This window comes from Cricetulus griseus, unplaced genomic scaffold (genome assembly GCF_003668045.3).
Source record: "Cricetulus griseus strain 17A/GY unplaced genomic scaffold, alternate assembly CriGri-PICRH-1.0 unplaced_scaffold_334, whole genome shotgun sequence".
Taxonomy (NCBI): Eukaryota; Metazoa; Chordata; class Mammalia; order Rodentia; family Cricetidae; genus Cricetulus; species Cricetulus griseus.
The window spans coordinates 19,078-31,157 of record NW_023277069.1 but is presented as its reverse complement, the minus strand read 5'-3'; the positions used below and the strand labels follow the sequence as shown (position 1 = coordinate 31,157).

Genomic DNA, 12,080 nt, shown 5'->3' with positions numbered 1-12,080 from the left:
ATAGGACTATTTAAATTGTTTATTTAGTCTTGATTTAATTTGTATATGTAGTACCTATCAAGATAGTTGTCCATTTCTTTTATATTTTCCATTTTGTGGAGTACAGGTTTTTGAAGTATGGCCTAAAGATTGCCTGGATTTCCTTAGTATTTGTTTTTATCCCCCCTTTTATTTCTAATTTTGTTAATTTGTATATTTTCTCCCTGTGTATTAGTTGGTTTGGATATCTTGTTGGTATCACTGATTCTTGGTATAGTTCTTTTTTTCTATTTTAGTGATTTCAGCGAGGAGTTTGATTATTTCCTGCAGTCTACTACCCTTGGATAATTTTGTTTCTTTTTTTTAGTGATAGAGCTTTTAGGTGTGCTTTTAAGTCACTAGTGTGAGATTTCTACCAATTCTTTATAAGCACTTAGTGCTATGAACTTTCTTAACACTGCTTTCACAGTGTCACTTAAGTTTGGATATACTATGGATTCATTGTCATTGAATTTTAGGAAGACTATAATTTTTATCTTTATTCGTTCCTTGAACCAGGGGTAATTCAGTTGAGAGTTGTTAATTTTCCATGAGCTTGTTTGCTTTCTGTTGTTTGTGCTGTGATCTGTCAAGATTAATGGGGTTATTCCAAATTTTAGTATCTGTTGGGATTTGCTTTCTGACCAAGTATGTGGACAATTTTAGAGAAAATTACATGATGTGGTGAGGAGAGGGTATATTCCTTTGTTTTGGGGGGAACTTGTCTGTGGATATATGTTTGTTTGAGTCATAACATTCATTATTTCACTTATTTCTCTGTTAAGTTTCTAGTAGTCTTGCAGAATTGTCCATTGGTGAAAGTGGGATGTTGAAATTTCCCACTATTAATATGTGATTGAATCTTTAGTAATGTTTCTTTTGCTATTGTGGGTGCCCTTGTATTTGGTGCATAAATCTTAAGAATTGAGACATCATTTTGATGGACTTTTCCTTTAAATATGAAATGTCCTTCATCACTTTTAATTAGTGTGAAAACTATTTTGCTAGATATTAGGTTAGCTACACTGGCTTGCTTCTCACATTACTGAAGACAGTGCCTTAGCAGCTAGTGAGGAAATGGACTGGCGTCCTGGACATCTTTGGGATGTTGGAAAGGCCCTGGCTATGCTTATTTGCCCAGATGCTGACCAGCCAGCATCCCTGAGGTCAGAAGAGATAGGAGTCAGTTTTTCATCCCTTGCAGTTCCTGGGATGGTGAGTACTCTGGATGAACCAAGGCCATGCTTATTTTACCACAGGTGCACCCAAGGAGTAAAGGGGGCTGAGAGGTCTTCTATCCACCACCAGGCCGCTCTTGTTCCTGAGGGATTCAGCAGCACCTGTTTTTTGTAAGTTGTAGCATAAAGCTAACTTGAAAGATGAAGCTGGCTGTGCCAGGTAACTCTTAATTGGCTGGCTGACTGACATTTGATGTTGGTATATGGGACTAATAAGTACTGATGCCTTTTTGTAGATAATTTGCCATATCCTATTCTCAATTTCTGGCCCTTCCCCCACCTCTAAGTGGCACTAACTCTTCACTCCTCCTCCTGTCTCTTCTCCCCCTGCCACTTCCCCTACTCCCCTCACCTGTCTCTCTGCTTTCCTCCAAGGCTTCCCTGGCTGCTCTCCTCCCTCTGTTCCCTTGCCCTCTGGCTGCCTCCTCCCCTGCCTCATGCCCCTTCCTTCCCAGTCCTCTGCTCAGGTGCATTTGATCAGGTAACACAGAGAACTTTACCTGTGCTGTCTCCCCCAAAAATGTGCATGCCAGTGCACCAGCAGCCAGTGTATATCTTGTTCCACCCAAAACCCCGAATAAAGTCAGAGTCCAGACTTCAAAAGTGGTCTTGAGTTGCTGCCTGTGCATTTCAATTTTGTTCACTTTTGTAATTTGAATTTGTTTTTCTTCATAGAACACTTGCCAAGGCAGAGAAGGAGGGAAATATCTGACTTTTGAGTATAACTAAAAGACCAAATGAGGAAAAATGTATGCAAGACAAAGGCAGTGCCCAGAACCCTTCCTCTGCTGAAACCTTCAAAGACCTCAGCCATGAAGAGAAGTCAAGCTAAAAGGTAAGGTTACACAAATGGGATGTTGACTTTGAGAAACTATGGTTTGGGTTAGAATCAGGGTTACGGTTATACTTACGTTTAGGTTTAGGGTTATAATCATGTTTGGGGTTAGGTTTAGGATTAGGTTTAGTGTTTTGGGTTCAGGATTAGTGTAAGGATTATGATTATGTTTATGTTTCAATGTTACACTTGAGGTTAGGGTTAGGATTAGGGGTAGGGTTAGCATTAGTGTTAGGGCTTAGGGTTAGAGTTATATTTAGGGTTAGTGTTGAGGTTCAGGGTACAGGGTTATGGTTACATTTGTTTAGGGTTAAGGTTAGCGGTTAATGTTAGGGTTCATGGTTAGGATTAGGGTTAGATTTCAGGGTTCAGGCATAGGGTTAGAGTCTGTGTCAGGTTTAGGGATAGAGTGTTAGTGTTGGGGGTAGGGTTCATGGAAGGCTTAATGTTATTGGTAGGGTTAAGGGTTGGGTTCGGGTTGGGGTTTAGGGTTAGGGTAGAATTAGGGTTACAATTCAATGTTAGGTTTAGGGTTAGTTTTATGATTAGGGTTAGTTTTAGGGTTCAGGTTTAGCGTTATGGTTAGGTTTAGGGTTAGAGTAAGAGTTAGAGGTTAGTATTAGGGTTAGGGTTAAGTTTAGGGTTCAGTGTTAGGGTTCAGTGTTAAGGTTGGGGTTAGTGTTATGGTTATGATTAGGATTGCCATTAGTGTTAGGTTTAAGGTTAAGGTTTAGTTTAGCTTTAGGGTTCATGGTTAGGATTATGGTTAGTTTAGGATGCATGGTTATGGTTTGTGTTAGGGTCAGGGTTTAGGGTTGTGGTTATGTTTAGAGTTACTGATAGGGTTAGGGTTAGGTTTATGGTTAGGGTTTGGGGTAGTGTTAGGTTTTGGGGTTCAGAGTTAGGGTTGGGGTTCAGGGTTAGTGTTAGGGTTCAGGGTAAGGGTTCATTTTTATAATTAGGGTTAGGTCTAGCGTTCAGGGTTGAGTGTTAGTGTTCATAGTTATGGTTAGGGATAGGGTTTCAAGGTTAAGTTTAGAGATAGGGTTACGTTTAGGTTTCAGTGTTAGGGTTCAGAATTCTGTTTAGGGTTAGGTTTATGGTTCAGGGTTAGTGTTAGGGTTAATTTTCAGTATTAGGGTAAAGTTTAGGTTTAGGGTTCAAGTTTAGTGCTAGGGTTAGGTTTAGGGGATAAGTTTAGGGTTAGGGTCAGGGTTATGTTTATGGATAGGGTTCTGTGTAAGTGTTAGGGTTAGAGTTCTCATTTAGGGTTAGGATTAAGGATTAAGGTTATTGTTAGGAATATGTTTATGGGTAGGGTTCAGCGGTAGGGTTATAATTCAGGGTTAAGAATAGGGTTAGGGTTACAACTCAGGGTTCAACTTTAGGTTTCTGCTTATGGTTAAAGATAGGTTTAATATTAGAGTTAGGGATAGGGTTAGGGTTAGGTTTAGGGTTTGTTTTTGGATTAACGATCATGTTTAGGGTTATGTTACAGTTGCATTTAGGGTTAGGCTTTCGTTTAGTGTTAGGGTTAGGGTCAGGGATCATGGTAATTGTTCAGAGTTAGTGTTAGGGTTATTGTTAGTATTAGGGTATGGTTAGGTGTAGGGATAGGGATATTGTTAGGTTTAGGGTTCATGGTTATTTTTAGAGTTTGTTTAGGGTTAGGTTTAAGGTTCGAGGTTTGGTTAGGATTAGGTTTAGTTTTCAGTGTTAGGCTTAAGTTTAGGTTTTGGGTTCAGGGTTAGTGTTAGGGTTAGGTTTAGGGTATAAGTTTAGGGTTAGGGTCAGGGTTCAGAGATAGGATTAGGGTTTATTGTTAGGGTTTAAGGATAGGGTAAGGGTTATGGTTATGGGTAGGGTTCAGGGTAAGAATTATGGTTAGGTTGCAGATTTATGGTTAGGGTTAGGAATAGGGGTAGGGTTAGGAGTATGGTTCAGGGTTAGGGTTAGGGTTGCAATTCAGGGTTCAAGATAGGTTTTGGTTTAGGGTTAACGATAGGTTTAATGTTAGGATTAGGGTTAGAGATTATTGTTTTGTTTGGGATAAGATTTGGGTTGGGCTGTCTTATTATAGTCCTTAAAATGTTACTCTGGGGGTGTTTGTAGCCAGTCTGTAATGTGTTTATACCATGTCTTCATTTGGAAAAGAAAAAAAAATTGTCATGTACTACTTTTGCAGGTCCTAGTGTGTTCTTTTTCCACCTGTTGGTCCTTTCTAATGAAATGACTCTCACTGTCCCCATTTCTTACTATTTAAACTTCTGTTGTTAGTTAAGGTAAATGAACAGCCATGAGCTGTAGTCATCTGACCAAAGCCCAGTCAGGCCTTTCCAACAAATCATTAGCCATTCTGTCATTTTTCTTTTCCATGTAAATTCTGCAATATTGTTTGTCGTATTTCATAAAAATTATTCCAGACCCTTGATTGTGGTCTATTGACTGATTTAGGGCAGCACTTAATTTCTTTAGAAAATCATGTTTTCCTCAAGCAAGAATGGTGTCCCTCCTTTAGTACTTACCATTGGTTTTGTCCTGATCACATGACTTTTCTCCTGATATACCAACAAAATGATTTACATCAATATAAGTTTTGTGAAGTTGAATTTACTTTCCATATCCTCCTGTTATACTTTTTCTCATCCCGAGTGCAGTATTCATTTGAAGTGAGAGAAGGTGAGCTGACTGACCAGGTTCACCCTGTTGACCACAAAGCAAATATTCATGACTTTGGAATGTGGGAGTTTGGATTTTTATAGTATACTCAACTCCAGGCACTCAGGCCTAGAAAGACACTATGCATGCAGGAATATGGTAGACAGAATCTTTGTCTATTCATTTTAGCCTATTGTGTTTATATTGCCTCTCGGATTACCTAGTTTCTCAATACTAGGAAACACTGAGGAATCCCACCTGCAATCTGCATGTAAAGAATCCATTCTTCCAGGAAGAGGTAATGGAATAAACTGCTGTCTTCCACAAATGACATGGAGGTTTATAAACTGTCTGTAAGATCAAAGCAAATAGATGAGTAAGCTATCCAGCAGAAGTGGGAGAGAGAAAGGCAGTGGGGATCAAATGGGTTTGAAAGGGAATGATCAAGGTACATTGTGTATGTGAATGAAACTGTTGAAACCAAGCACAAGACAAAATAAATAAATAATCTGAAACTGAGAAGTTCATTTGCAGGCAGATTCTCTTCTTTAAGCTTTATGATTTCAGATCCTCTATTTTCTCTTTGCTGATGCTTGAACCTAGGGCATCATTCATACTTGACAAGTTTTCCCACACTGATTTAAACAGCCAGCTTTGGTAGATGTAATTTTCAGTAAAGTAAACCCTCAGATATAGTTTCAATTTTAGGAACCAGGATGACATTGCCTATAAACAAATTCACAGATAGAAAACAGTGTCCCAAATTTGGTTCAGAAGAAATGCTCTCTTTTTGCCAGCAGTGGTGTAACAGGGAGGAGGAGGAAGGAAGGAGAAAAGAAGGATGCAAGTGGGAGTGGAAAGAGCTGTGAAGAGGGGACAGAAACAGGCTTTTTGAAAGAGAAAGGAAAGTAGTAAGGAAAGAAAGAAAGAAAGAAAGAAAGAAAGAAAGAAAGAAAGAAAGAAAGAGAGAGAGAGAAAGAAAGGACAGTGGGAAGGAAGAAAGGAAAGGAAGGAAGGAAAGTGGGAAGGAAGGAAGAAAGGAAGGAAGGAAGGAAGGAAGGAAGGAAGGAAGGAAGGAAGGAAGGAAAAAGAGATTGCTCATCAGGTAAAGTGCTTGCTGTAGGCAAGTGCTGATTTTCATTGCTGAGACCCCTATGGTGGACACAGAGAAGCTACTCACAATAGTTGTCCTCTGACTTCTGCACTTGTGCTGTTGTTTTATGCTTAACAAAAGCACAGGAAAGAACTTCAGGATATGCTCTCTTAGAAGATTATGCATGGCCACTGTCCGCGCCTGCAGGCCCTGGGGTCCACAAGGCATAGAAGTGCCTCTGGGAGAGCCTGATTTTAGCTGCAGGCATGCTTGGATGAAGAAGCTGGGGGAGGTTGTAGGCAGGGTGAGAGCTTTGCATTTTGCAGTGCTGTTTGAAGGGGGAAGGGGGGTGGAGGAAGTGGAAAGCTGCAGAATCGCCTGGGAACTCCGGGGTCAACCGTGTTGAGTCTGCCAACAGGGAGCAGATCCACCTGGTGAACTATGTGGAGGATTACCTGGACTCCATCGAGTCTCTGCCTTTCGACCTGCAGAGGAACATCTCGCTGATGCGGGAGATCGACGCCCAATACCAAGAGATCCTGAAAGAATTGGATGACTCCTCTGAGAAGTTCAAGCGTGAGATGCACAGCACCCGGAAGTGGCGAGTGCTGCACCGCATCCAGAGGGCCCTGATCCGCAGCCAGGAGCTGGGCGATGAGAAGATCCAGATTGTAAGTCAGATGGTGGAGCTGGTGGAGAACCGAACCATGCAGGTGGACAGTCACGTGGAGCTCTTCGAAGCACACCAGGACATCAGTGACAGCACCAGCAGCAGCCGCAAGCCCGGCAAGGACAAGTCCAGGAGTGAGGCAATCACTCAGGTGGACAAGCAGAGTAACAAGAGGTCCCTGAGGCAGCGAAACAATGAGAATAGAGAGAATGCATCTAATAATCACGACCATGACGACATCACCTCAGGAACGCCCAAGGAGAAGAAAGAAAAAACCTCAAAGAGGAAGAAATGCTCCAAGGCCAAAGCAGAGAGGGAAGCCTCTCCCACAGACCTTCCCATGGACCCCAAGGAGCCCACCTACTGTGTGTGTAATCAGGTCTCCTATGGAGAGATGATTGGCTGCGACAACCATGAGTGCCCCATCGAGTGGTTCCACTTTTCCTGTGTGGGACTCAACCATACACCAAAGGGCAAGTGGTACTGCCCCAAATGTCGGGGAGAACGAGAAAACATTGGAAAAAGCCCTGGAAAAGTCCAAGAAAGAAAGGGCTTACAGCAGGTAGTTTGTGGACATTCACAGGTGAGCACAGAACCCGCCAGTGTATTTAAGGTGTCGCTGCCTCTTTAGAAGTCTGAGGATGGTCAGATTCGTATTTTTAGAGAATGTTAGGAATGGATCCTCTGCATGGGATGGCATGTGTCGTCATGGTGTACCTGTAACCAGACTGAGTCTACAGATCTGCATTTTAGAAACTACAAATATAGGTTCGGATTAAACATGTCAGCAAGTGTCAGACTGGTTTTGGGCTTGGGGAGTGACTTGGGGATTAACCTAACAGATGTATAAAGAAGAGATTTGATTTGGATGTTTTAACAAAAATGTTATGGTTTACAAAAAAAAAAAAAAATATTAGCCAGGAAGCAAGTGTGCTTCTTGCTACCATAATGTAAATCCACATGACAAGTTGGTCAAAGGTTTAAAGTCTAAATATTATTTTTTAAAATGGTAAATGGGTAATTTTACAAGACATATTTTATACATGCCTATTCACCAACTGGCCATTGTTAATGACTGGGTACATTTTTAATAGGTCAGACACAAGTGGTCCAGGCAGTGGGTCCAAGTCTTGCCTTTGCTACCCTAGGTCATAGTGTAGCCACCTTTAACTTATATTAAGTGTATAAATGTACATTTCCCAGCCACCTTGCCCCTGCTGTATTATAACCAGAAGTGCAGCCTGGTGCTGTTGTGAAGACAAGGTGTGGGTCCTGCTGTGTGTGTGAGCTGTATAGATGTGGCATCAAGAAATAAATGAAACGTGGACAGTTTGTTTCTTTAGTATTTAATTTTAACATAAATCATTTTAATTTTTTTGTCTTAAAAATTTATACACCAGCAGTTTAGACAAAGCCTTAAGCAAATTGTATATTATTGATCTCACGTAATAAGGAAGTAGACATTACGTCCATGCCAGAAAATAGTTGTCACAAACTACTTAGATCAGAGTTTAGGAAGTGACTGTGTACTTGAGACCCAGCCACACCATGTGTTTTGTGTGGCCTGTGAGCTAAGAATGGTCTCTGTGTTTCTCAGTGGTTTCAAAAATCACATTTCATGATGCAAGAAAGTCCTATGAAATTCAGATTTGAGTGTCTATGAATAAAAACTCATTGGTACACACACACACACACACACACAAAGATTATTCATTAGTTTGTATTGTGCATGTCTCCTGTGAATTATAAACAATACCACTACCAACACTTGTGCTCAAGGTGTGGAAACAAATTTCTTTGTCATAGGCTCCCATCTATAAACTGAGGACTCTATGATAACTATCTGCTTCAGGTACCGCGGGACTACTAGACTGTTTACCCTAGCAGCTATCTTATTTAAATCTCAGCAGCTGTGTGTTAGGCTCTGGTTTCATGGAGTTCTTCTATATAATATCTGAATGTTTTAATTATACCTTTACAAAACTGAGTATGAGGTGGTATCTCCTGAAATTGATTTTTATCTCCATAAGTGAGTACATTTAACATCTTTTCATGTGCTTATTGATGATTTTTTATCTTTGAGGAAATTGTTCTGCACGCTTGGCTTGAAAGTTGTGTTACCAATCTTTTTTAATATTTTATTTATTTATTTTGTTTTTTCAGTACAGAATTTCTCTCCATTTTTTAAGATTTATTTATTCATTTATTTTGTACAGAATTCTGCCAGCATGAAGAGTGCACCAAGTTTCAATAAAGATGGTTGGGAGCCACCTTGTGGTTGATGGGAATTGTACTCAGGATTTACTGGAAGAACAGTCAGTGCTCTTAACCACTGAGTTATCTCTCCAACCCATGTGCTACCCATCTTTCTGTAGGTTTTTGCGTGTTAGAATTGCAAGATTCAAGCCAGGCATCAGTGGTTCACACCTTTAATCCCAGCATTCAAGGGGCAGAGGCAGGTGGATGTCTGTGAGTTTTCGAGGCCACCCTGGTCTACAGACAAGTCCCAGAACAGCCTCTAAAACAATACAGAGAAACACTGTCTCAATAAAGCAAAAAAGAAAAAAAGTGTGACATTCTTGTCAGACAAATTCTTTGCAAATATCTTCTTCATCCTGCAAGTTTTCTTTGAATTGTCTTTTTACTCTTAAGAGTGTCTTTAAATGTCCACAGGAATGTTTTTCCCAATACATTGATCACTTTAGCAGGAATTGGTATTGACTCTTTGAATAACTCTGATGGAGTAGGTATCCACAGGTGAGGGAGATGGAGGAAGAGAGATGCTATAACTACCAGAGACACTGGAGACAACCCTTGTGGGGTTGTACAGCCCTCCTGGAGGGAGGAGGAGAGACAGCTTGGGGGGGTGGAGCCAGCCGGGTCACTGAGAGAGAGTTGGGCAGCCCTGCCTTGCTCTAGCAGCCAATTCCCCTAGACTGGACTGCACTGCACCCACTCTCCGAGCCCCACAGGTTGACGCCCCCCTCCCCCCCTACCAGAAGGGACCACATCTCTTGCCATGTGCTGCCTCTGCTCTTGCACTCACTCTTTCTCATCCACACACACATTGGCGGCTGCAGCGGACACAGCGGCAGTGGAGAGTGCCCAGGGCGCACTGTGAACCCCTCCAGCTTCCCCCAGAGAGCTGATCATCCCTTAGGCACCCGGCATACACAGCACCACAAGCACAACCTTTGAATCCTTGGACATCCTGGCTTGCTATGGCTTCCAAAAGGGACCTGAAATGAGGAGGCTCTGGAGCTGAGGTTGCCAAGGCTGCAATGGGTCAAAGGGGAGGCAGGAGCTGAGCATCGCGAAGAAGCCAAGGGAAAGGCAGGGGTGGACATTGGTCAAGGCTCACATGGGAGAAAACGAGGATGACCACCCACCACCAAGGCACCCAACACACATCGGAACTCAGGGAGATGGAGGGCCCGAGCTGGGTCATTAAAGCTAACCCCCAGCCACACAACCAAGAAGAGTGCACTGAGGGCGGGGACGATTGATTGTCAAGCTATGCTCAGGCAGGCATAGCCCCTGGAGGAACCCTGTGTCGCAAGTGCGTTCCAAGAGTTGAGGATCAATGTCCTCCAATTCACATTAATTCTCGCAGCTAGCTGCACTCTTCACCAATGCAGGAGCCGAGTGATCCACCTCTAAGAGTCAATGTTTTGGATGTGGGAAGAGACAAACTTTACCCAATGGGAGCTGACAGCATCAGGGTCCCCACCAACATCCCCCACTGCAGACACTTCCAATGGACACAGGAGTGAAGGGGATTATGGAGTAGGGGTTCGCCTCAGGCCAGCTAGCTAGACATAGAAGAAAAAGACAACACAAACTCTAGAGAGGGTCAGGACTGGGGGAAAAGATGCAGAATGACTCAGGGCCCATGACTGGCAATGCACCAGGCAAGCAGGGCGCCCATGGCAAGCCCCAAGGACTCTCAAAGGGTGCTCCCGGCCCAGACCATGGCGAGACCTGGGAATGGCCTTGTCCACTGAAGGAACTGGAGTCCCAGTCGCCACCTGACGCCCCCCCCCATGGGCCATCTGCCACCCCACTAGAACCTGGAGACCGAAGGGCATCTCCAACCCCCGGATTCTTTAAACCTATGCACTGGAAAATGATAGCCAGGTACCAGAAACAACACCCAATACCATGAGACATGCACCAAACCACACTGGCTTCACCACCACCATGCCTCCTCCTCCCCATCTGAGCACAACAGAACCAGGGACACACCTCCTGGTGAGAAGTATTTATATGTAGGCTCAGTGCCAGAGCACCCCCCAACCCTGCTCTCTCCATAATGATCCTTCTGCAGGTTCTCCTGCAGAAACCTTGTTGGGACTTTTACTTCCTCTAGATAGCCAAGTTCGACTTCTTCTCAGCACGCAACCAGGGCCATGGGCAGACCCCGCAGCGCCAATCTGAGGGCCTCACTAAACCACCCCATTGGTAGTAGTGGCAGGCAGTGTGTACAAAGGGCAGGGACTTAATTAATGCATGCTTATGACCTGCACTTACTTCGAATTCCTCATACATGGGGAATAATTGCAATCCCTGATCCCCATCATGAATGGGGTTCAATGGGTAACTCGCTCCTGCTGGCATAGAGTAGGCACAGGCTGAGCCAGTCAGTGTAGTGTGCATGCAGCCTCAGACATCTAAGGGCATCACAGACCTGTTATTGCTCAATCTCAGGTGGCTGAATGCCACTTGTCCCTTTAAGAAGTTGGGGCATGCTGACCACTCTGGGGTCACTTAACTTGTTAGCATGCCAGAGTCTCCTTCCTTATTGGAATTAACCAGACAAATCGCTCCACCAAATAAGAATGGCCATGCACCACCACCCACGGATTCAAGAAAGAGCTATCAAACTGTCAATCCTGTCTGTGTCTGGTCCAGGTGAGGTCTCCCATGTTGAGTCAAATTAAGCTGCAGGCTCCACTCCTAGTGGTGCCCTTCCATCAATTCCTTTAAGTTTCAGCTTTGCAACCATACTCCCTGCAAACCCAAACACTTAGGTTTCCAGGAAGCTGCCTGGGAGTGTCATGGGAGTAACACAACTGCATCTCCAGTTGGCATTGTTTGTGGTCGGAACTAAGATGCTTTCTGATCATCTTCGAACCTCTGACTTTCTTTCTTGATTAATGAAAACTTTATGGGCAAATGCTTTTCCTCTGGTCTGTCTTTCACTCTCCAAAAATTTACCTTTAGTGGCACAATACGAGTGCCCCCAAGCGCCCCCCTTAATTTTAACCTCCATTCTGAAAACCAACAAAATAGAACCACACCATCTGTCAAAAATTCCTCCTAAATGTTTACAGTTCAGAGCAGAAACTGCTCACAGTTTGTATTTCCATTTTATCTCTTTTTCCATCTTCCCTTAGGGCCAGATAGATCACGATTTCCTTCCATATACCTCAGGATGGCTTTCTAATACATAGGCAAATGTTGTGGGGCATCATCCTGATTCTTAATTCTGTGTGCTTAACACAGAGAAACAAGAATTTTGATGCTCCACAGGAAAGTGGTTTGAATTACAAGGCAAGCTTTTCAAGG

General features: G+C 43.1%; 1 pseudogene; it reads left to right on the top strand.

Annotated features, from left to right (window-relative positions):
* The first annotated feature begins 6,333 nt into the window (after positions 1 to 6,333).
* On the top strand, positions 6,334 to 7,078 carry LOC113839143 (annotated as a pseudogene).
* Positions 7,079 to 12,080: the final 5,002 nt, after the last annotated feature.